Genomic DNA, 26,535 nt, shown 5'->3' with positions numbered 1-26,535 from the left:
TCGATCAGTAGCAGTAAATCTAGTCAAATAATGCTCTTGGGGTTTAAACATGGTCTCTGGAGACAGAGCTGCTCTATTCTGAGAGGATCACAATTACTCCACCCTGACAATGCAAATGAGATTTTCAGCTCACACTCCCAGATTCACTGTTTGATTGGTTACATGATCTGGACTGAAACTCACCAGTTTCACTTCTGCTGTATTCAAGCAGCCCAGGTGAAAAGGAAATATATTTAAATTGTGCTTTTTTGGACATACTTACAGTAGTGTTACGTCCCCCCCTCTTTAGTCTAGGGGTAAATGGTAATGATGAACAATAGCCGTGTTTCCACTGTCGAGCTTAAACCGGGGGCGTGCTAGTGCGTGCCAGGGCCTGTCACGTTTCCACTGTCACTTCTGGGGCTTGATCATGCCTCGCCGGTGCTTCCTGGGGGCCAACGCCCAGGGTTTTTTGGCTCGACGAAAACCTTGGGCCAAAGCAGGCCAGCTGGGGCTAGAGTAGTGGTCATGAACAGAGGCGGAGTTTCTCCGCGTCTAGAGAGCTCAGCGCTGCAGATCATTTCAGAAAGATAACAGCTATAACTCCAGTATTAAAGACTTTTTAAAATAAGTTGATATCAAAACTTACTCTTAGTCAGCAGCGAGTGTTTGAAATAACTCGATCCGATGTGGATTATAATCACTAAACAAGGTAAAAGACTATGCACGATAAACATTAACATTACCATAGTAAACATGGTAAATGCAACCACTTGGAGAAATCAGACGTCAGCTTCTTATTCTCTATCACAATTGTGTTTTTATTTAGTAACATATTTTATCTTTCATGTGTCATCTCATCAAAATAAAATAATGATTTTTGTTCGGGTGCTTTTATAAAAAATAGAGAGTCAGGGCTGCGGATCATAACAAAAAGCAACACCACCATTAAAAACTTTTTTTAATGAGTTGAGCTCAAAACTCACTTTCAGTCGGCAGCGTGTATTTGAAATAATTTGATCCGATGTGGATTATAATTATACAAGGCAGAAATATTTATAACATTACCACGGTGAACATAGTAAATATGACCGCTTGAAGAAATCAGACGTCAGCTTCTTTTTCTCTATTACAATCGTGTATTCATTTAGTAACTTATATTATTGTCATAAGTCTTGTTTCAAGAGTTGCATAAGTCTTATTTCAAGAGTTTAGCTCCACGTCATAAAAATATAATAATGTTTTATTTTTTTTTTTGGGAGCTTTTATAAAAATATATTTATATATACAAATATATATTTGTTTGCGCTTGCTTAGACCTTTGTTGTGATAAACAGTAAAGTGTGTTTTAAAAGGGTAGGTAACAGTAACTGAATGAGATTCAAAGGAGCTGTTGATACCCAAAGATGGTAAAGGATTAAATTTCCAATCATTAGAGATGAGCAGACCAGTACCTCCATCTCTTCCAGTCAAACGGGGGGAGTGGGAAAATGAGAAATTATTGGAGAGTGCTGCAGGTGTAACAGTGTCCTCTGGTTTGATCCAGGTCTCTGTTAGGGCCATGAGATTAAGCTTTGAATGTGTGCAGGTTGGTAAGTGTAACGATATCAACTCTAATAATCATCGGGAAGAAGGAGGCGGGAACCGGCGGACAATCAAAAACATTTTAATAACAAAATAAACACAAAACAGCGCACCAGCCCCTCACGGACGACTGGTGCGCATAAAATAAAACCACAACACAACTAAAATCCCAGGCCTGGTCCTCTCTCGTCCTTCACTGTCGTCGCTCCAGTTTTATATCCTTCCATCTCCTCCATGGGCCTCGAGACCGGTGGGTCGAACAGGTGTAGTTCATCTCCAATCACTCCCCCGGCCTCGCTCCCATGTCCCTCGGCCCCGCCCCACTCGTCACAGTAAGATTGCGCTGTCTACATTGTGTGATGTGTGGTTTGCGAGTGGTAGTGATAGTATGGATCTGGAAACACATACTAAGATTTGGTTATAAACAAAAAAAAAACAACTGAAACAGAAATGTGTTCAAGCGCCAGCCAAGAGTGTAAAGAAATACCCTTTGTGAGAAGCAGTTAAATCAGCGGGAGTTAAAAGCAGATCGTAAGTGTATTTATTTCTTGTCTCATTAGTGTTTAGCGCAGTTGTCGTTGCTAGGAAACACTTGTTTGTTTACTGTGTTAAGACGGGCTGCGTTTGGTCTCGTACTCTATCGCATACGTTGTCAGTGTTGTGCGCTTGCTTAGACCTTTGTTGTGATAAACAGTAAAGTACGTTCAGCTGAGTTCAATTTCCATTTTGTCGGGTTTAAAAAAGATTAGTATACCGCGGCAGCGGTCGCGGCAGCCCTCCAGTTAAGCCCTCCTCGTGTGAAGACCGAAGAGTGTAAAGACCATCGACTCTACCGTGCGACTCCACCGGGCAGGGACATCGTCAGGGAATATAAGTATTGTTTCGATTAATCTTTTTCCTTCTTGTTTCATTTCTGTTTCAGTTTTTTTTTTTGTTTATAACCAAATCTTACTATGTGTTTCCAGATCCCTACTATCACTACCACTCGCAAACCACACATCACACAATGTAGACAGCGCAATCTTACCAACCTGCACACTTTGCCTATATCTGCTAATACACTACTTTCTTTTTCTATTGGTCTCTGGAATTGCCAGTCTGCTGTAAACAAAGCCGATTTCATTACTTCTATTATTAGTCATTCAAAGCTTAATCTCATGGCCCTAACAGAGACCTGGATCAAACCAGAGGACACTGCTACACCTGCAGCACTCTCCAATAATTTCTCATTTTCCCACTCCCCCCGTTTGACTGGAAGAGGTGGAGGTACTGGTCTGCTCATCTCTAATGATTGGAAATTTAATCCTTTACCATCTTTGGGTATCAACAGCTCCTTTGAATCTCATTCAGTTACTGTTACCTACCCTTTTAAAATACATTTTGTAGTTGTCTGTCGACCCCCAGGACCACTGGGTAACTTTTTGGATGAATTAGATGTGTTGCTCTCAACCATTTCTGAGGATGGTACTCCCCTAGTTATGCTTGGAGATTTCAACATCCATCTAGATAAACCTCTGTATGCTGATTTCCACACTCTGCTTGCCTCTTTTGATCTCAACTCAGTGTCAACTACTGCTACTCACCAATCAGGCAACCAACTGGACCTTATTTATACACGACAGTGCTCTACTGATCATGTTCTGATTACTCCACTGCACACGTCGGATCACTTCCTACTCACTCTTAACCTCAACATGGTCCCTGACACTTCACTTACCCCTCCACATGTCATCTTTCGACGTAACCTACGCACACTTTCACCCTCCCGGTTTTCTGCAATGGTTTCATCTTCACTTCCTTCCCCTAAACTGTTTGCATCTTTGGATGTGAACAGTGCTACTGATACTTTCTGCTCCACTCTTACAGCTTGTTTAGACACTGTTTGCCCCTTATCTTCCAGGCCCGCCCGTAACACCCCTTCTACCCCTTGGTTATCTGATGTTCTACGCGAACACTGTTCTAAGCTTAGAGCTGCTGAAAGGGTGTGGCGCAAATCCAGAAATACTACTGACCTTAATATGTATCAGTCACTCCTATCTTCTTTCTCTGCTAATGTCTCCACTGCTAAAATGACATACTACCATAACAAAATTAACAATTCGCCTAACTCTCGCATGCTTTTTAAAACATTTTACTCACTTCTTTGTCATCCTCCTCCCCCTCCTGCTTCATCTCTAATAGCTGACGACTTTGCAATGTTTTTCATTAATAAAATTAAACACATTAGTGCACAATTTTCCACACCACAATCAGTCAAGCTCATATCACCAGCAAACTTACACTCATTTACATCCTTCTTTTCACGCTCTGAGGCAGAAGTCTCAAAACTCATCCTTTCTAATCACCCTACAACTTGCCCGCTTGATCCTATTCCATCTCATCTCCTTCAAGCCATTTCTCCTGCAGTTGTACCTGCACTCACTCACATCATCAACACATCCCTCCACACTGGTGTTTTTCCCTCATCATTTAGACAGGCACGTATAACTCCACTACTTAAAAAAACCCAACCTCAATCCATCTCTTTTAGAGAACTACAGACCAGTTTCCCTTCTTCCTTTCATTGCAAAAACACTTGAACGAGCTGTGTTCAACCAAGTCTCTACATTTCTCACACACAACAACCTCCTTGACAGCAACCAATCTGGCTTCAGAAGTGGACATTCAACTGAGACTGCCTTGCTCTCAGTTGTTGACGCTCTAAGACTGGCAAGAGCTGAATCCAAATCTTCAGTACTTATCCTGTTTGATCTGTCCGCTGCTTTTGACACGGTTAAGTCTTAAGGTTTGAGTCTTACCTATCAGATAGGTCCTTCAAAGTATCTTGGAGAGGTGAGGTGTCCAAGTCACAACATCTAACTACTAGGGTGCCTCAGGGCTCAGTTCTTGGACCACTTCTCTTCTCTGTCTACATGGCATCATTGGGTTCTGTCATTCAGAAACATGGCTTTTCATACCACTGCTATGCTGATGACACTCAACTCTACCTCTCATTCCATCCTGATGATCCGACGGTAGCTATTCGCATCTCAGCTCGTCTAACAGACATTTCTTCCTTGATGATGGACCATCACCTTCAACTCAACCTTGCCAAGACAGAACTGCTTGTGATTCCAGCAAACCCATCGTTTCATCACAATTTCACCATCAAGTTAGGCACATCAACCATAACTCCTTCAAAAACAGCTAGAAGCCTTGGAGTTATTATTGATGATCAGCTGACTTTCTCAGACCACATTGCTAAAATTGTCCGATCCTGCAGATTTGCTTTATTCAACATCAAGAAGATCAAGCCCTTTCTTTCGGAACATGCTGCACAACTCCTTGTTCAAGCTCTTGTTCTGTCCTGCCTGGACTATTGCAATGCCCTCTTGGCAGGTCTTCCAGCCAATTCTATCAAACCTTTACAATTAATTCAGAACGCGGCATCAAGATTAATTTTTTATGAGCCAAAAAGAATACATCACACCTCTGTTTATCAATTTGCACTGGCTTCCAATAGCTGCTCGTATAAAATTCAAGGCATTGATGTTTGCCTACAAAACTACCACTGGCTCTGCAACCATTTACCTAAATTTGTTACTTCAGACTTATGTGCCCTCTAGAAGCTTGCTTTCTGCAAGTGTACGTCGCTTGATTGTGCCATCCAAAAGAAGCACAAAGTCACTTTTACGGACTTTTAAATTAAATGTTCCCCCCTGGTGGAATGACCTCCCCAACTCAATCCGGACAGCTGAGTCAAGAATCGGCTTAAAACACATCTCTTCCATCTTTATTTGACCCTCTATCTTTAACACTCACTATTCTAATTCTATTCTTTAAAAAAACCTAACTACCTTTCTAATCTTTCTATATTCTATTTTCTTTTCATTAATTATGCAATTGTATGTGTGTGTGTGTGTGTATGTGTAAGGACCTCTAACACTAGCTTGCTCTATTCTTTTTTTATTCTATCTGTTTTCTTTATATTATATTATTTAAAATCCCATGCTAGGTGTACTGTGTTAACCTAACTGAGACTTGTTATAGCACTTATATATCATTGCTCTTTTTGTTGTTTTTGATTGCTTCCACTGTCCTCATCTGTAAGTCGCTTTGGATAAAAGCGTCTGCTAAATTAATAAATGTAAATGTAAATGTATCTGATAATTAATGCAAAAGAAATCGTAAAAATATACATGTGCTGCTTATATACAGATGATGATTTATGCTGTAGATCTTTCACAAAACAGGTAAATATTGATAAAAACACACATGAACGCAAACACAGATCTTTTAATTAATGCAAACATACCATAATTAAATTACGTTAAATTGTACAGTTAAAGTTATAAATTGTTATCAAATAAATTTTTATAAAACATACATGCTTTATCAGAAATTTCTGTCTCGTTTGACAGTCAGAAACCTTATGATCTTATATATAACAGCCAGAACTATTATAGTAGTTACAGAAGTATTGCGCATTTGAATGGTTTGTGTTTGAATGAAAAGAGCCCTGTGAACTGCTCATGCTGAACCACATAATCATCAGTAGAAAGAATAAAGCAATCTCCGCGATGTATCTTGGTGAATTTCTAAACAGATGTAAGCAACATTGTAGGAAGGATGTTTTATCATGTCCAATCCGCTTTTAAATTTGAAAACATTAATTATACCCATCTAGCCAAGTTTTGTTGGCTAGATCGATATAATTAAGTATGCATAAAATAAGTATGCACACACTCACACAACTCCAACCTCTTCATTTAGTTTGCAGATGACACGACTGTGGTAGGTCTCATTAGCAACAAGGATAAGACAAACTACAGGAGCGAGGTGAGCCACCTGGCCGGGTGGTGCAGTGACAACAATCTCTCTCTGAACGTGGAGAAGACGAAGGAGATTGTTGTTGACTCAAGGAGAGCACACACTCAGCATGTTCCTCTGACCATCAACTGCGGAGAGAGTGAGCAGCTCCAAGTTCCTGGTTGTGCACATCACAGAGGACCTCTCCTGGACTGAAAAAACTGCAACGTCTCTTCCTCTGCAAACTGATAAGAGCTAAAGCCCCACCCCCCATCATGTACACCTTCTACAGAGGCACCATCAAGAGCATCCTGACGAGCTGCATCACTGTGTGGTATGGCGCCTGCAACGCGTCCTGCCGAAAGACTCTGTAACGCATAGTGAGAGCAGCTGAGAAGATCATTGGTGTCTCTCTCCCCTCCCTCCAGGCATTTATGTCTCACTTGCAAAGCCCTCTGCATCGCAGGTGATCCCACACACCCGTCTCACAGCTTCTTCAGTCTGCTACCATCAGGGAGGAGACTGTGGAGTCTCCAGGCCAGGGCCAGCAGACTGAAGGACAACTGCACTCATCAGGCTGACAGGAAGCTGAACTCACTCCCAAACTTGCCCCCCGTCCCTCTTCTGCCCCAGGCACCACTGAACTATGAACCCCCACCCCCAGATCCCACATCCCCAGGTCCTTCCACACCCCACCCCCCCACTAATATACGATGACATGCACCACTCACTTTGTGCAGTATTGGTCTGCTCACTACCTCATTCACCATGGAACTGGTGTCACTCTGCTAACTCATCAGTTTAAATAAAATAACTGCTCTTGAGCCCTTTTGTCAATTTAATCAGACTGAATAAGCTTCTTTTTTGCACTAAAAATCTTTTATCTGCACTGTTTGTTCACTTCACTGATTTGCACTCTGATCTGCCATGTGCCTTGCGCTGCTTTATTTAACTTTATTTTACATTTTATTATATGTCTTTTTGACATTCCCTAATTGTATAGTTGAATCTACACTTTATATTTGATCTAGATTTTTAGGCTCTACTGTTAATGTTATCTGTATGAACCGAGGGTCTGAGAGTAACGCAATTTCAATTCTCTGAATGTATGTACTGTACATGTGGAAAAATTGACAATAAAGCAGACTTGACAAAGATCACCAGCACCATCTTGTGCATCTAGCCCAATAAACTTTAATGCAATCATCTTTCTGCTTCAACTAATGCAGAAATGTTTTAAAAACAACTGCAATTGCTGCAGAAGAAGCTTATTCAATTAAAATAGAGGGTAAACACTGATCTCGATGATGGTGATTAAAAAACATTTTCAATAAGACAACGACATCTAAGCCTGTAGACGCGTGACAGAAATAAAGTTAATCTGGTTAGTAATAATTGAAGCTGGTAATGCTGTTTGTGGAGTTGTTTAAACAGATCTTGAGAGATTTAAAGTATTTTATCTTCAGTTCATATAAAGCAGTGGCTGAAGAAAGTTGTAGTTTGTGTTCTTATTTCTTTTTTTCAGTGCTTGTTCATAGCAGGTGTTTGAATGATTGAAATAATATTCCAGGGGCATCATGCTAAACTTTAAATAACATTCTACTAACATTAAGGAAACTGGATATATTTATGTTCTTGGAATGTTACAAATCATCACTCCTAGAATGTTGAATTTAAAATAAAAATTAAGTTGAAAGAACGTTTGAGGAACATAATTTAAAAACATTCCTCCAAATGTCAATAAAATATAACGTTCTTATAACAAAATTCTGTTTGTTTGTTTAATAGATGTGAATTGTAAAAACGTGTGTGTTTGTATCAAGTGCATTGTATCAAATTATTAATTTTGAATGTAAGTAATAGTTAATGCCACCTACCTGTAATATAAAGTGGGACCAAATATTTTAGATGAATTGTGAATAAATACAATATAACACAATTTAATATTTTTAATTAATATTGTAAAAAGCTTAAACCTGATTTTTAACATATTTCAAAATATGTTTAATATATTTATTGTTTCAAAATAATACATTTGATATGCATTTAGAATAGCATAATTTTAAATATACTACTGTCACGTCTAATGACATATTAATTGCTGTCTATCATTGATATAAATTGTGTTGCTGGTGTTTGTATTTTTGTTCCCTTTTTTCTGTTTACCTGTGTGTTTTTGGTTAATAGGCTAATGATGTTCAGCTGCGCTCATCCACCTGAATGCACAGTTCATATCCTGATTGGTGCGTGTTTGCTGTCCTCTAGTACAAAATGGCAGCGAGAGCATGGAGGAAGGAGATACATTATGGCTTTTGAGGTTGTCCTGGGGCCCGTTTCACTAAGGAGGTTCAACCAACTCTGAGTTTAAACTTGAACTCTGAGTTGACTTACCCTGAGATGGGAAACTCTGAGTTTTCGATTACAGAACAGCTCAAAAGAGTTGGTTTAATCAACTCTGAATTGACTGACTCTGAGTTAGGCACGTGCACCACAACTATAAAAAGCTATTATCAATGGAGCGCCAATATTACGATTCACCATCAATCAATAAACCTTTATTTATACAGCCCTTTACACTCAAAGTGATCCAAAGTGCTTTTCAGGAAATATAAAATAAAAAATAATAAAATATATAATGCCACAAAACAAAATATGAAAATTAAAATAAAAATTGTATGCCACAAAGAAAACACAAAATGCCACAACAACTGCTATAAATTAAAAGCCAGTCTAAATAAATAAGTCTTGAGCTTAGCCTTAAAGAGGCCCAAGTCAGCGATTGTACGTATATCAGCAGGTAGCTTGTTCCAGAGGCTTGTCCTCGCTACAGAAAAAGCCCGGTCACCCCAGAGTCTGTACCTTGTCCTTGGGACTTCCAGCAAAAGTTGATTTGTGGATCTAAGAGCCCTGTTTGATTGACGCAAAGTTAACATCTCAGTTATGTACAGTGGTGCGAGGCCATTGAGAGCTTTAAAAACAAACAATAAAATCTTAAAATCAACTCTAAAAGAAACTGGAAGCCAGTGAAGCGAAGAAAGAATTGGAGTAATATGCTCACGTCTACGTGTGTTAGTTAGAAGACGGGCTGCTGCATTCTGTATGAGCTGAAGGCGCCTGAGTGATGACTGTGAGACTCCGACATAAAGCGCATTACAGTAATCTAGTCTTGAACTAATAAAAGCATGAATAACTTTCTCAAGGTCCGAACAATTTAAAAATGGTTTGCCCTTAGCCAATAGACGTAGCTGAAAAAAACTAGCTTTCACCACACTGTAAATTTGTTTATCGAATTTCAGGCTACTATCAAAAGTCACACCAAGATTTCTGATAGTCGGTTTAAGCTTTGAAATTAGCATATTAGGGTCAGTGGTTGCAGATTAACCAAATAAAATATATTCAGTCTTATCTTCATTCAAATTGAGGAAATTTTGCTCTAACCATAATTTAATGTCATCAATGGAATCAATTAGCGACCCTAATGCATTAGTGTTTGTTGGACTCATAGGCAAATAAATTTGCAAATCATCAGCATAGCGTGAAAATAAATAGTAATAAAAAATAAATAAAAATAAATAATAAATAGCATGTAGAGTGAAAATAAAACCGGTCCGAGAATAGAGCCTTGTGGCACCCAACAGGAGAGAGAAGTATTAGAGGAGGATGAGTTTTCAATCACTACAGAAAAGGTTCTGTCAGTCAAATATGACGAGAACCACTGAAACGCAGTACCCTTAATGCCAAAATAGTGATTAAGGCGAGACAGAAGGATTGCATGGTCCACTGTATCAAAAGCAGCCGTGAGATCGAGGAGCACTAAAATAACAGGGCTCTTGACATCAACAAACCGGGCAATATCATTGTGCACCTTTAACAGTGCAGACTCAGTACTATGTCGCGATCTAAAGCCTGATTGAAATTTCTCAAACAAAGAGTTATTTTCTAAAAAAGATTGTAATTGTATAATAACAACTTTTTCTAACACTTTTGAGAGAAAAGGCAGGTGAGAAAATAGTCTGAAATTAGACAAAACTGAAGGATCCAGGTTTGGTTTTTTAAGAAAATGCCTAACCACAGCGTGTTTGAACACAGCAGGGACAGATCCTGAGCTAAGACATTTATTAATAAAAACCAACAGGAAAGGCCCAACTTTTTGCTAATAACCTCTTTTAACAATTTAGTTGGAACAAAGTCCAAGGGGCAATTTGTAATTTTCATCTTTTGCACTACTTCATTAAAAAATGATAGTGAGACTGGTTCAAACTGTTCAAACACAGCAGAATGTGCTGCAGTGGCAACTGAATCAGTTTCAGAACTATTAGTCGTGAGTTGTCTGACAGACTCCACTTTATTAATAAAAAAGTGAAGAAAATTCTCACAAGTGGAGACTGAGGCATCTGTCGGAGAACAAGTATGTGGGTTTACGACAGAATTAATTGTATTAAACATCACCCTTGGACAATGCCAACTATTAGTGATGATATTTGACAAATATTTAGATTTTGCCTCCTTTACAGCCCTTTGATAATCAAAAAGACAGCCCCTTAATATTTCCAAAGACACATGTAATTTGTTTTTCTTCCATCTCCTCTCTGCCTGTCTACAACGCTGCCTAAGGGTTCGGGTGGCATCATTAATCCAGGGATCTGCTCTTAATTTAGGAGATCTGTGTTTGTAAGGAGCAATAACGTCTAAAATTTTAGAACAGGTGGAATTAAAAGATGAAAGCAGGCCATCAGAGCATATAGAAGAGACAGATTCACAAAGGGCATAAAGTTCAGAGTCCATAAAAGCAGCAGAAAATTAATCAGCTGTTGAGGAAGTGAGAATACGACGATAACATGACGAAGCAATAGACCTGCTAGCTATTGAGGACGGGACTGGGAATTCAACAATAATGGGGAAATGATCTGAGATAGCAGTCTCAGATATTTCAGTAAGGGAGATAGAGAGCCCATGAGAAATAATAAGGTCCAAAGTGTGTCCAATAAGATGTGTGGGTCGATCCACCAATTGATGTAAATGGAAAGATGACAAAATTCATTTAAAATCAGCGGCCAACTGATCAGACGGACAACAAACATGGATATTAAAATCACCACAAATAAAAAGTTGGTCATACTTTGGGACAACATCAGCTAAAAATTCGGAAAACTCTTGAATAAAATTCTTGTTGTATTTAGGTGGACGATAAACAACAGCACACAAAACAGGGAGTGTAAACTCAATTAAAAACAGCTGTATCTCAAAAGAAAAATAATCATTTATGGATAAAAGTCGACATTTAAAATTGTCTTTAAAAACAGTAGCCACGCAGAAAAAACAGCACCGAGGTGGGAGGAGCTCTGTAAAGGCACTGTTGTCACCTGGTTTAACCCAGGTTTTCGTCAACAAAAGAAAATCCAAAGTGTGAGAAATAAAAAAATCTTTCAAAATGAAAGTGTTGTTAGTTAGTGATCTAGTGTTGATCAAAGCAACAAGTAATGTGTTGAGGCCAGACTGCTGGGAGATAACGTTACGTGCAAGCGGGCGAAGATTCTCCTTTACGGAATGCCGTCTGCAGATCCTTACGGGCCGTAGGCAAGCATGTGCATACTCAGCATCAGGAACGATGGGTCGAAGCCACCGGTAGCAGTATTCTGAGGAACACTTCACAGCGCAACCGTCGTACTCTCGAGAGAGCGCCGTGAGACTGCGAGGATCAGATGCCGAAATCAGAGTCAGGTAGGCTCTTCTTAATCTGACAAGTCTACCACCTCTTCGCCCACGCCATCTGCTGCGCTTTCTGTAGCGGTTGATATCAGGTAACAAGCAGGGCACATGCCACAGATGCAAAGGTATGGATGACAGTAATGGTGGCGGCATCTTAGACTGTCCACTAGAGCCACGAGTTGTAGGTTTAACCACATAATCCCTTATATTCAGAAGAGTCTGGCGATCGTATACTAACAGTGGTGACACATTCTGTGCAAAATGTGACAAAATTACCAAACACAATAACACACAGAGCAAAGGAAGACGGCCAGCCAAACACAGCGGCGCCATCTTGGATCACAATCTCAATTTTTGAGATTGACGGCATTGAGACCCGTTTAACAGAAGCTGAAGGGAGAATTTCATCTGCAGAAGACTCAATGGCAGTGTCCGAGAGTCAACTTGCTAATTTACTTACCAAAGTGGAACAACTTCAGTCAAAAGTGGACGATTTAGAGAACAGAGGTCGACGAAAAAATTTGAGAATAGTTGGCCTACCAGAAAGAGCGGAAGGTTCTGGTCCACTCGTGTCATTTCTCCGTTCCTCTATTCCCAAATGGCTAGACCTGCCCGCAGACTCTCTCACATTGGATATTGAACGGGCCCACAGATCTCCTACTTTTGCGCCCAGTAATCCGAATTCACCCCCGAGGAGTGTCCTGGTTCACTTTTTGCGGTTCACAGAAAAGGAAACTATTCTGAGGGCAGCGTTAAAGAAGAAAATTATTCATGACGGCGCAGAGCTTCGGTTTTACTCAGACCTATCTACGAGTGTCCTGCAGAAACGACGTGAGTTCACCCCAGTGGTCAAGATCATGGTCTCCCGTGGCATATATCGCGGATTCACCTACCCTGCTCGGCTAAGATGCTTACACTCTGGACAGATCCGCTTGTTTGATGATCCGAACTCAGCTAAAGTTTTTCTGGACTCTATGGACAGATAATTTCTTTTTTCATCTTCATCTGTAATAAACGCTGTATTTCTCGGAGGATTTTTTTTATCTTCTGAATCCGCCAGACTTATAAGTGATTAAGGGTAGTTTTTTTTTTATATATATACTTTATTATTTATTTTTTTAAGTTTACTTTTGTTGCTACTTTTTGCTGCTCTTAATATTCGCTACCTTGGATCACTGTCTTTTTTTTAAGGGGATCTAGATGTTGTAGGCTCAATTTTCCCTTTCCTGTACCCCCTTTTTTATTTTTTATTATTATTATTATTATTATTATATATATTTTTAATCATTGGGCTCAGTAATTGTAATTACGTATTGCATTTTTTTTATATAGGAGCAATTCTTGAGGGGGCTTTTTTCCTCAGTGGCATTATTACGATGATATCTTTATTCATGTTCATTATCTCATTTTGTGACTTAATGATGTTCTTTGTGCCCTATCGTTTAGCCTGTTAACCTGACCCTCCATTATGGGACTCACAGCTCAAGTGCTCTAACTAACTTATAATTGTAATAGTTTCCTACTTCAGTGTGTTACAAACATAATTGCGGTGTCTTTAGAAAGAAGACCCTTTGGGCTTCACTTTTTATCAACCAGATTTGATAATGCTCAAAAATATTAAAAGTTATAGACACTGAAGTGCCTTTTTACCACTCTTAAATCTTTTTTTATTTGATATAAAAATACATGAAATGAGTCCTGGAGCAATCTAGAAAAGTAATGGGTTGAAAGCCACATGTCTCATGAGTTTCTATTTCAAATCTGAATAAAATATAATGAAAAATGAGACTCCTGCAAATATTTTTATGAGACTATGTCTACACCCCCCAAATATAAGAAAATATATTTCCCAATAGTATTGAAGGCTTCTACAAACTATTTAATCAGTAAACATACCAATGCATAGTTTTTTTCAATTATAAAACACAAGACAGAAACTTATACATCATATAAATGATTTATTTGAGCACTAGAAAAATACAATAAGAATAATTTGAGTAAGAAAAATAAGAATAATAAGAAAAATAAAAAAAGATTTAACAATATAGAACATCCTGAGATTGCTAGAGATGCATATTTTACAATGAATTCCGATGCAAATAAGTGCTGATGTGCTGATGGCCACTTATACAGATGGTAATAACACAAATGTGCCAAAGTAAATAATCCACTCTCTCTATTCATATAGACGCGTTCACTTTGATAGCCGTGACCATTCAGTAATAGCGAGCTGATTTGGGCTGATTTGCACTCAAACAGATGGTAATCATGCAGATACATTCACATTCAACATAAAACACACTCTCACATATATAAAAACTGTCTAAAATTAAAAGAAAGAAAGGAAAAAGGCGATCTCTATAAGTTCCGCCTCCATCAGCTGACAGGTGCATCAGAGCGCGTCACCAGCCCTCAGGAGAGAGCGCCAAGTTCAAATAAACTATCTTCCGCCTATTTTTCATTCATTCTTTTTTCCGGTGGATCGCCTCATTCTGTTTGTGACACTGTACGCTGCAAAACCATGCCGTGTTTTTACTACCAAGATGCAGTTTCCGACCGTGAGTTATTCCATAACTGACGCAAACAATTCTGTCGCTGAAGAAATGAAATGTAAACAAAGGAATTATGATCCATATTACAACGTTATTGCTTCATTGGACTAAACGTGCTTCATGAGATGTTGTTCAGTGGACCCTTACCTTCCTAACTAAACTAACGTAACTTCGGTTCTCTCTAGAAGAGGGAACGAGTACTGCGTCTTAGCTAAGACGCTACAGCAAAAGTCTCTTTTCACGAAATACTGAAGCAAAAAATTATCCTTAATTTTGAATTTTTGTAAAGCGCATTTGCAGCAGTACACAGCCATAGGCGAGACGGCTCGCTCGCTCATTGGCCGCTCTGCAGCAAGTGCACAGCCTATCGAGCGCAGGCTGATGCAATATCAGACCAATTAGGACGCTTCGCGCCCATCACGCCACTTAGAGAGAACCGAGGTTACGTTAGTAACCGAGTACGTTCTCTTACGAGAGTTCTCTCGTACTGCGTCTTAGCTAAGACGCTACGGGAACCCCATGTAAAGCGCCGTGCGCGCAGGGATCACACACTAATAAACATGAAGCAACGCCCAGGATTTACAGTGCACAGTCACCCGAGGGACTCACAGAGAGCCCAGGACAGGAGAGGGGGGAAAAGCCTTCTGTCCCATATCTAGCAGCACCCGTAGATGCGGCAATACAATCCTCACACAGTCGAGGCAAGGCCTGACCAATGTGGCAATGCGGGTCTTACGTAATACTGCCCATATAACAGTCGGTAGCGCATAACGCTCACGAACTCAGAATTCCCATCAGGGCCCTGATTCGGCTATACCGACAGCAGCCTTGCTTGCAAGGCGGGAACCTCCAGGTTATAAAACCTGATAAATGTAGACGGCGAGGCCCAACCTGCCGCCATACAAATATACTGCAAGGAGATCCCAGTAGACCACGCCCACGACGAGGCGACGCCTCTTGTGGAGTGTGTTCTGACGCCCAGTGGGCACTGAAGGCCCTTGGAAGCATAAGCTAACGCTATGGCGTCAACTATCCATCTGGATAGAGTCTGTCTCGAAACAGCCATTCCCTTGGAACGTCCACTGAACGAGAAAAACAGCTGCTCAGTCTGAGACACATAAGCTCTTAAAACCCTAACAGGGCAAAGAAGATTCGAGTCTCCATCCTCTCCTGACACCGACAGGGCAGACAGGGCAATAACCTGAGCCCGAAACGGCGTGTTGAGGGACTTTGGCACATAACCGTGCCCAGGTTTGAGTACGAACCTTGAGTCATTAGGCCCAAACTCCAAGCACGACTGGCTCACCGAGAGCGCGTGCAGGTCACCCACATGCTTCACTGAAGCGAGAGCCAACAAGAATACCGTCTTGAACGACAGATGCTGGAGGCTAATCGGTAGGATTGGATAGGCTCAAAGGGGGGACCCTTCATGGCCTCCAAAACCGTCGCGAGGTCCCATATAGGGACTGACGGAGGTCTGGGAGGATTCAGCCTCCTAGCTCCTCTAAGGAAGCGGATGACCAAATCGTTCCTTCCTATTGACTGACCCAGCGCCGTTTCAAAAAACGCTGCGATGGCCGCCACATAAACTTTGAGCGTGGATCCAACACCTCTTGCAGGAAGGAGAGAACCTCCGTCACCTCACAACTAAGGGGTGAACATCCCCGAGCTGTACACCAGCTGGAGAACACCGACCACTTCGAGGCATAGAGCCGTCGCGTCGACGGAGCCCTAGCCTGAGTGATGGTATTTAGCACTCCCACTGAGAGATCAGCGGGTAACCTTTGAGCGCCCACACATGGAGGGACCACAACTCCGGTTGAGGGTGCCAAATCGAGCCCCTGGCCTGCGATAGGAGGTCCCTCTCCAAGGCACTGGCCACGGGACCATGGTTGGTTCTTCCAAAAAGGTGCTACAAGCAGTATGGAACATCTCGTTTCTCTCACCCGTTCTATCACCTGCGGAAGGAGGGAGACGGGAGGGAAAGCATAAAGCGGGCAGCACGACCATCTCCGTGATAGCGCGCTTTCGTTCTTGGAAATGAACGCGGGGCAGTGAGCGTTTTCGTGGGACACGAAGAGGTCCACCTCCGCCCTGCCAAATCTCTCCCACAACAGCCGGACTGTTTGCGGGTGTAGAGACCATTAGCCCGTGGGAATGTTGTTTCTGGACAGCCTGTCTGGACCCAGATTCTGTAGCCCAGGCACGTGCACTGACCTCAGCGAGCGCAAGTTGCACTGAGCCCAAACCAGGAGGCGTTCCGTCAGCCTGTACAGGTTTCGGGACCCGAGACCGCCCTGGTGATTTATGTAGGACACCACAGACATGTTGTCCGAACGGACTAAGACGTGGTGGCCTTTGATTTGGGGACAAAAACGCGTCAGCGCTTTCTCCACTGCCAGCATTTCCAGACAGTTGATATGTTGGAGCTTTTCCCATTCTGACCACAGGCCAAAGGACGGTCTGCCCTCGAGCAGCGCTCCCCATCCCGACGTGGAGGCGTCCGTCGACACCATCTTCACTGTCGAGGAAGTCCCCAGGCTTACACCTGATTGGTACCAGTCGATCTCTGTCCAGGGTTTCAGGGCTGTAATGCAGCTTTGATTGACCTTGATATCCACGCTCCGCGCGGTACCCGCGCTTTCAGCCAGAACCGCAGGGGGCGCATGCGGAGCAGGCCCAGCTGCAGAACCGGAGATGCTGAGGCCATGAGACCCAGCATCCTCTGACATTCTCTGAGCTAAACAGTCACGCCGCAGCGGAGAGAACTCACCGCGCTGCATGCTCAACGCGCGCTGTGGTGACAGCCGCGCCATCATGGAACGTGAGTCCAGAGCTAAACCCAAAAACAGTATCGTCTGACTGGGGTTCATCGAACTCTTCGCCCAGTTGACACTGAGCCCGAGTCTCTCGAGGTGATCGAGTAAAACGGCTCTGTGCTCCGCTCATGATTGAGCCAGAATTAGCCAGTCGTCCAAATAGTTCAGCACTCGCATGCCTCTGAGTCTAAGAGGAGCGAGCGCTGCGTCCATGCACCTCGTAAACGTACGAGGAGCTACGGACAAGCCGAACGGCAGGACTGTAAACTGGTATGCCTGGCCCTCGAAGGCGAATCTCAAATATCGCCTGTGATTTGACGCTATCTGTATTTGAAAATACGCGTCCTTCAGATCTATTGACATGAACCAGTCCCCTCTGCGAATATGCGCGAGGAGCTTCCTGGTCGTAAGCATTCTGAAACTGCGTTTCATCAATGCCCTATTCAGCTGTCTTAGATCCAGTATGGGCCTGAGACCCCCGTCTCTCTTGGGCACCAGAAAATATGTGCTGTACAGCCCCCCCTTGCTTTGAGCTTGAGACACTCTATAGCCCCTTTGCTCAACAGTTTTGATATTTCGGCCCGAAGTAGGTGTGCTACTTCTGTTTTTACCGTGGTTTGGACGCGCGCTAAAAAGCGCGGAGGGCGTCGAGAAAACTGTAGCGAGTAGCCTCTCTTTATAATGCCTAGCACCCAATCCGAAACCCCTGTAAGCGCTGACCATGCATCCGCATGAATGGCTAAGGGCTGGATGCGAAGCGCGCTCTGTTGCCTGGGCAACGGCGGCGCTTCGGTGTGCTGTAACATCGGCGTCGCGCCTGTGGCATTTGAGGCGGGGAGCGCGCTGATCACAGCGGGCAGATCGCTCCTCCTCGACCCCGTCTCGGCGCTTAACCGAACGCAGCGCGCTCAGACTCCTTGATGTCAGAGAGCGTCAGCCACAAATGCCTCTCAGCCACCGTAGCGGAAGCAATAACCCGTCCCATGGCCTGTGCAGCGGACTTAGTAGCGCAGAGGGAGAGATCCGAAGCACTCCTCAGATCCGCGAGACAGATCGCTTCAGGTCCCATCTCATCCAGCTTGCGGAGGAGATCGCCCTGGAAAATCTGCAGCGTGGCCATGGTGTGCAGCGCAGACGCAGCCTGCCCAGCAGCAGAGAAGATCCGTGCGAGCAGCGATGACGTCATGCGGCAGGCTTTGGATGGCAACGCCGCCTTAGTCCGCCGTCCAGCAGTGGGCGGGCAAAGGTGCGCTGCAATAGCCTGTTCCACCGGCGGAAGTGACAGGTAGCCTCTGTTCTTAGCATCGTCCAGTGTGGAGAATGCTGGTGAAACAGATGAACGAACTCTCGCCGAGAAAGGAGCGTTCCAAGCTTTCGCCACTTCTTCGTGAAGCTCAGGAAGAAAGGGGGCGTGCTTTGAGCTGGGAGAAAAACGCTCATCCGGGAGAAAGCTACCATCCAGCCGGGAACGAGAAGGGGGCGCTGGAGCAGACCACTCGAGGCCGAGGCTCGCCGTGGCCATCGTGAGCACTCGCAACAGCTCCTTATCGATATCCGCCCGTCTGCTAGGCCTCTGAGCAGAAGGCGCGAGATCCACGGAGCTCGCCCAACCCTCACTGCCCGAAGCAAGCAGAGAGCACGTGTCCTCTTCCTCCGACGCGGCCCTGAGATCCACTTCCTCCGATGACGCGGCGGCAGACAGCGGACGCTGACCATCGGCAATTTAATTTTAGACGTGTCAGTGGACTCTGAGGGACCAAATAAAATCATTTCAGTTTTTGATTCATTTAGACACAAAAAATTTGCAGACATCCACCTTTTAATCTCCCCAAGACACTCTGCCAGCCTTTCAACAGCAGCAGGGACAGTTGGTTTTAAGGGTAGATACAACTGAGTATCATCTGCGTAGCAGTGAAAGGAGACGTCATATTTACTCATGATCTGACCTACAGGAAGCATATAAAGAGAAAAAAAGACTGGTGCTAAAACAGATCCTTGTGGAATACCGCATGATAAAGGCGCTGAGCTCGATGTACATTCTCCCATTTGCACCTGAAAACTTCTATTTTGGAAGTAGGACTTAATCCAATTTAAGACAATACCTCGAATACCAACATAGTTTTCTAAGCGTGAAATTAAAATATTATGGTCAATTGTGTCAAACGCTGCTGTAAGATCTAATAGTAGAAGTAAGGTCATGCCCCCAGTGTCTGTGGCCATAAAAACGTCGTTAAATAAATAAAATTCCTAATGTGCAGTCCCATGTACTTGTGCTGTGACTGAGAGAGACTCTGATTGGTGCTTTGCCTTGTCAATCTTAAAGTCCCATATGCACAACTGGCGCACCGTCATATAATGTCTATGAACAGAGTCACCCCCACTTTTAGGGGAAAACTAACCGCCATACAGTATTGGATCGAGGAAGTGGACTAACCTTACAACATGCCAAAGAGTTGTTGTGTGGTTGGGTTCACCAATAATGTTTGTAATACCCCAAATGTGAAATTCATGGCTACCTGTCATCATCATCTCTATCTTGCTGTTATAGAAATATCATGAATTATGTATGATGCTAATCGAAAGATAAGCCAGGCTAGTTGTATGGCTGGACAGAAAAGTGCACTCAGTACTAAATATAAAGACATAATATATACATTTTAAGATGTTTACTTTCAAATACGAAGTAAAATCATTCACTGGCATAACGTTACCTGGTGACTCGATGATGTGCGAGTATATGTCTGGGTAAGACTCTGGTGACTGGGTGGGGTTGTTACACCGATTTGGCACTGGGGGAGTGAAGAGACGTGTTTTTAAATTGACCAAATTAAGTTTATGGATGTATCTTTCATGAACTGTGTCACACAGGGTAGACATATAATTACTTAAGTTATTCAAGCCTACCGGCTGTGTACGGACGTTACTTTATGCTGCTAATTTGTTTGGAATTCTATGGGAAATCTAGTTTATTTTCCCCTAAAAAAGACAGGACAGGAGGAGAAACTCGCAGGCAATCGTTTACTGTCTATGAGGCAATCAGGGGCACGTGGAGGCATAAAGTCAAGGGAGAAGCCCATAGAGAGTCCATAAAAGCAACAGGACAAAATTATTCAACAACGTCTGCAAGATTCGGTGGGTGATTCAGATTTCAGATTTCAGATTCAGGTTGCTCACGTGACATCTACGTCATCAAGCTCAGTTTAAGTCTGCACAGTACGCTCAACCCCCAGGAAGTGCGTGCTTCTAATTGACTTCACTTCTAAGAGGGACTTCAGGAGCCTGATCGAGACGGTCGCAGCACGACGCCCGTGACGACGATCATCGTGTCAGGACCACTGCCCACGTATCGACAAGGACAAGAAAGGTTCAGTAGACTTTTTGCTTTAAATGAATGGTTGTTGTCATGGTGTAAAGAACAGAAACTGCTAATTAATAACTGGAATCTTTTCTGGGAGTGTCCTAGGCTGTTTCGCGCTGATGGCCTGCACCCCAGCAGAGGCGGAGCGGAGCTGCTCTCTGACAACATCTCCAAGACACCTCACTCCATGTGACTAGTAAGACAATTCTCAAATAACTATTATGATGACTTTTGTTCCACCCGCTTAAATGACAAAAGTACTTGCGCGTAACTATTAAGACTGTGTCTGTTCTAGGGCTGTCAAAATTGCTCAAATATGACGTTCGAATATTCCCTCTAAAAAATACACGAATATTCGAACTATTCGAACATCTGGTTGCGTAATTCATCAATGACGCGCATTACGTCAATAACAGGCTAAAATAATACAAAGAGACATAACTACTTGTTTAGATGGTCTATTTAAGTTTAAACATATATGACAACGTATTACCTACACAAAAACAAGGAAATCAACTAATGGCCAAGACTGCAGACCTCATGCTCTCTCACCCTCACGTTCTCTGCGCATAACGGTTTAAATGAACAAACAAATTTTTGTGCAAGCAATTTAAGGTCGCGACTGTTGTCCCAAATATAGCAGGCTTCATTCAGTGATTGAAACAAATATTATTAATATTAATTGAAGTTTTACAGCATATAGAACTGACATTGAATGCTCCGAGCGAGCTGTGCTGTGGTAAACATGGAACTTTTCCTTGACATGAAACGATAAATAATCAAACCTCGCTTCCATTGCTTGACAGAACTCCCCGAAGCGTGCCCCATCCGCGATACTGATCGGTCTCATGTCCTTACAAATGAACGAAATTATTTTATCCGTTATGGCCTCTTGTCGTGTTGCAGACAAAGAGCTTGCGGCGGGCGATGCAAAGTAACGTTAAGTGTCAAGACGTGACTGTTTAGCTGGAGTTCCACACATTATGCCATGCTCATTTGGGTGCACATTTTTGAGATCTGATCTCATGTTGCTAGTGGAATGGTATGCTAACTGTATCTTAAATAGCTTGCATACAACTTTGTCTCGCGGGTCAACAATTTTACCTCATTTTCTCTGCTGCGGTCGAGTTGGGCTCTGCTCTTGCTGGCATCTTCCATGAAGACGCGTCAACTTTCAGCAGTGATGCTGTGCCAGACAGTGCGACTCCTGTGAGGCTGTGACCTGTCCCTGAACCCTCAGGCGCGCTAGCGCACCCACTCGCAAAGCAGACAACCATGCCTCTACTACCGCGGGCCTTTTTTTCCCAATTTTTTTTTTATTCGAATATTAATTTTCACCTTCGAAATTCGTTTTTTTTAAACTATTCGAATACATATTCGAATTTAGAATATTTGTTGACAGCCCTAGTCTGTTCCCCGAATAGTGAGGTCAAAATATAAATATGATGTAGGATCTAGAAAAAATCTTATCGTGATTAAACCAGAAACATGTAAAGTAAATGAACAAAAACAATTTTTAAAGTTTGGGCTCATAAATATTAGATCACTCACACCCAAAGCAGTTATTGTAAATTAAATGATCACAGATAATAGTTTTGATGTACTCTGCTTTACTGAAACCTGGCTAAAACCAAATGATCATTTTGGTCTAAATGAGTCTACTCCACCAAACTACTGTTATAAGCATGAGCCCCGTCAGACTGGTCGTGGCGGAGGTGTTGCAACAATATATAGTGATATTTTCAATGTTACCCAGAAAACAGGATACAGGTTTAACTCATTTGAAATACTTCTGCTTAATGTTACACTGTCAGATATGCAAAAGAAATCTAATGTATCTCTTGCTCTGGCTACTGTGTATAGACCATCAGGGCCTTATACAGAATTCCTAAAAGAATTTGCAGATTTCCTCTCAGACCTTCTGGTTACAGTTGTTAAGCGCTAATCATGGGAGAATTTAATTTTCATGTTGATAATACAAATGATGCATTAGGACTTGCGTTTACTGACCTAATAAACACTTTTGGAGTCATGCAAAAATGTCACCGGGCCCACTCATCGTTTTAATCATACACTAGATTTAATTATATCGCATGGAATCGATCTTACTGCTATAGATATTGTACCTCAAAGTGATGATATTACAGACCATTTCCTTGTATTGTGCATGCTGCATAACACTGATATTAACTATATGTCTCAGCGTTACCATCTGGGCAGAACTATTGTTCCAGTCACCAAAGACAGATTTGCAAATAACCTGCTTGATCTATCTCAACTGCTATTTGTACCCAAAAATAGACATGAATTAGACGAAATGACTGACAACATGGGCACTATTTTCTCTAATACATTAGAAACTGTTGCCCCCATCAAATTGATAAAGGTTAGAGAAAAACGTACTGTGCCATGGTATAACAGTAATACTCACTCTTTCAAGAAAGCAACTCGTAGCCTTGAATGCAAATGGAGAAAAACTAACTTGGAAGTTTTTAGAATTGCATGGAAAAACAGTATGTCCAGCTATAGACAGGCTCTAAAAACTGCTAGGGCAGAGCATATACACAAACTCATTGAAAATAACCAAAACAATCCAAGGTTTTTATTTAGCACAGTGGCTAAATTAACAAATTACCAGATGCCACCTGATTCAAATATTCCACCAACGTTTAATAGTAATGACTTTATGAATTTCTTCACTGATAATATAGATAACATTAGAAATACAATAGCAAATGTAGATTCTCCAGCGTCTAACACTTCAGTTTCATCCATCGCAACCAAAGATAAACTGCAGTGCTTTACAACTATAGGACAGGAAGAACTAAATAAATGTATCACTGTATCTAAACCAACAACATGTTTATTAGATCCTGTACCCACTACATTATTGAAAGAGTTGTTACCTGTAGCCAAAGAACCGCTTCTCAATATCATTAACTTGCCATTATCTTTAGGTCACGTCCCAAAACCATTCAAGCTGGTGGTTATTAAGCCTCTTATTAAAGGGGGGGTGAAATGCTATTTCATGCATACTGAGTTTTTTACACTGTTAAAGAGTTGGATTCCCATGCTAAACATGGACAAAGTTTCAAAAATTAAGTTGTACGTTTGAAGGAGTATTTTTGTTCCAAAAATACTGCTTCCGGTTTGTCACAAGTTTCGGAAAGTTTTTTTCGAGTATGGGTCTGTGTGACGTTAGATGGAGCGGAATTTCCTTATATGGGTCCTAAGAGCACTTCAGCCGGAAGAGCGCGCGCTCCCGTAGAGCAGTGCGGAGCAGATACATTCACTGATCAGAGCGAGAGCGTCACGAAATGTCACAAAAGAAGTGTGTTTTTGGTTGCGAGGGCAAGACAACCCTGCACAGATTACCAAAAAAAAAACATTAAGGGACCAGTGGACGGAGTTTATTTTTACAGAGCATCGACGGAGTTGAGCAAGTGTTTTTGTTTGTTCCCTGCATTTCGAAGATGCTTGTTTTACAAACAAGGCCCAGTTTGACGCTGGATTTGCATATCGTTTATTTCTTAAGGATGATGCAATCCCAACAAAAAAGGGTCACGATCGTGTGTTGGAACCGCAGGCGGTGAGTAAAACTGCTTCAAATATCTCTGTGTTGTTAACTTAGCTATCGGCGCGTAAGCACATCAAGTAAACCTTGTACACCTTTAAAGAAAAAAAAAAGACGACAAAGTGGAACTTAGTCATTTTCCAAAACCGCTAAGCAAATATATACAGTTTCAATACATACCACATAGAGACGTCCTGCTGTAGTCATTGCTGCTGCTGCTCTCGTTCAGTTTCAGCCTCGTGATCTGATTCTGGATCATAAATAAACGGCTGAATCTGACTGTTAGCCATGGTTTGTTTTGGATGATGGGTTTTTTTTCCTCACGGTAATGTCACAACTTCCAAACGCTCTCAACGCAAAAGCCTACTCGCGCTCGTGATTCTTTAGCTCCGCCCACACGTCACGCCTCCAGGCGCTCGTGTTTTTCCGAAAAAAATCGGCACAGACTATTTTTCTCTTATAAATATAATTAAACTAAAGACTTTTTGGAGATATGAAGGATGCAGTACTACTCTATAGGTACTCAAGATTAACAGGAGATTGAGTGAAAATGAGCATTTCACCCCCCCTTTAAGAAACTAGAACTACTGGCAAATTATAGGCCTATTTCATATCTTGTGTTGTGTCTGCTCGATTGAGCACCTTCCTGCACAAAAATGATCTGTATAAAGAATTTCAGTCAGGTTTCAGGCCCCACCATAGCACAGAAACTGCACTTGTTAAAATTACAAATGACCTGCTTCTTGCGTCAGATCAAGGCTGCATCTAATTTCTAGTCTTACTTGATCTTAGTGCTGCGTTCGACACCATAGATCATGTCAAACTCATAGATAGATTACAAAACTACACAGGTATTCAAGGGCAGTCTCTAAGATGGTTTAGATCCTGTCCGATCGCTACCATTTTGTTTACTTAAATGGGGTGTCATCTCATTTATCATCAGTAAAATATGGAGTGCCACAAGGATCCGTCCTAAAACATGTTGCCCCTTGGTAATATTATTAGGAAATACGGAAATAGCTTCCACTGTTATGCTGATGATACTCAGCTATATATCTCAACGAGACCAGATGAAACTTCTAAATTATCTAAGCTAACAGAGTGTGTTAAAAATGTAAAAGATTGGAAGACAAATAATTTTCTCCAATTAAACTCGGATAAGACAGAGATATTAATTATTGGACCAAAAAACACTACACAGAATCTTGTAGATTACAATCTGCAACTAGACGGACGTACTGATACTTCCTCTACAGTCAAAAATCTGGGTGTTATATTAGACAGCAATTTGTCTTTTGAAAATCATATTTCCCATGTTACAAAAACTGCATTCTTCCATCTTAGAAACATTGCCAAGCTACGAAACATGTTATCTGTTTCTGATGCAGAAAAGCTAGTTCATGCATTTATGACCTCTAGACTGGACTATTGTAATGCACTTCTAAGTGGTTTTCCTGCTTCTTCAATAAACAAGCTACAGGTAGTCCAAAATGCAGCAGCTAGAGTCCTTACAAGGTCAATAAAATATGATCATATTACCCCAATTTTACAGTCTCTGCACTGGCTACCTATTAAGTTCCGTATCAGTTACAAATTATCATTAAAGCTGCAAGCAGTGATGAACGGGCCCTCGCACGGGGCTCACCGGCAGCGAGTGGCTTTAGTAAATAGGTGAACGGTGAGAAATATGCATTTAAACTCAAAAATATAAGTGGAATATATCAAAGTTTATTCCATATATGTGCCAATCTTCCTGTTGCCAGCATGTGGTGCTATCATTATAATGGAATATTGGCCTTCAGATGTGACATCGAGACGTCGAACTTTGTCACGGCGCCATGGACACGGCTTTTAACGAAAACTCAATATCTTCACAACTAAACATCGCACAACCCTTTAGATTAGACTGACCAGAAAAAAGACATTGATGTCATAAAATTTCAAGGAGTAGTTCGTCGCAGTGTAAAATATGTCACTTCCTGTTGCCAATAGGTGGCGCTATGACTATAACTGAATATGGGCATGTCAATCATGTCAGTCTGAGTTATAGCAACTTCATTTTTCATGGCGAATCATCGAAATTCGCCAGGCTGCCACGGACACACCCTTCAACGAAAACTCAAGATATTTCCATTTAACATCGCAAAGGCCTTTAGATTAGGCATACCAAAT

At 42.0% G+C, this 26,535-nt stretch overlaps 1 protein-coding gene and 1 long non-coding RNA gene across 2 annotated transcripts in view; one reads left to right on the top strand and one right to left on the bottom strand.

Moving 5' to 3' along the window:
- Positions 1 to 26,535, top strand: part of LOC132125468 (uncharacterized) — a 1,183,551-nt gene that overhangs the window by 699,652 nt on the left and 457,364 nt on the right. The gene's annotated exons all lie outside the window — the stretch shown is intronic.
- The window catches only part of LOC132125174 (uncharacterized), a 36,412-nt gene continuing 33,665 nt past the window's right edge, over positions 23,789 to 26,535 (bottom strand). Inside the window, exon 2 of the long non-coding RNA XR_009426861.1 lies at positions 23,789 to 24,931. This is a non-coding gene — a long non-coding RNA (uncharacterized LOC132125174). The remainder of the gene's footprint in view (positions 24,932 to 26,535) is intronic.

This window comes from Carassius carassius, chromosome 43, assembly GCF_963082965.1.
Source record: "Carassius carassius chromosome 43, fCarCar2.1, whole genome shotgun sequence".
Lineage (NCBI taxonomy): Eukaryota > Metazoa > Chordata > Actinopteri > Cypriniformes > Cyprinidae > Carassius > Carassius carassius.
The sequence above is the reverse complement of the archived record's forward strand: the minus strand, read 5'-3'. Positions and strand labels throughout refer to the sequence as shown.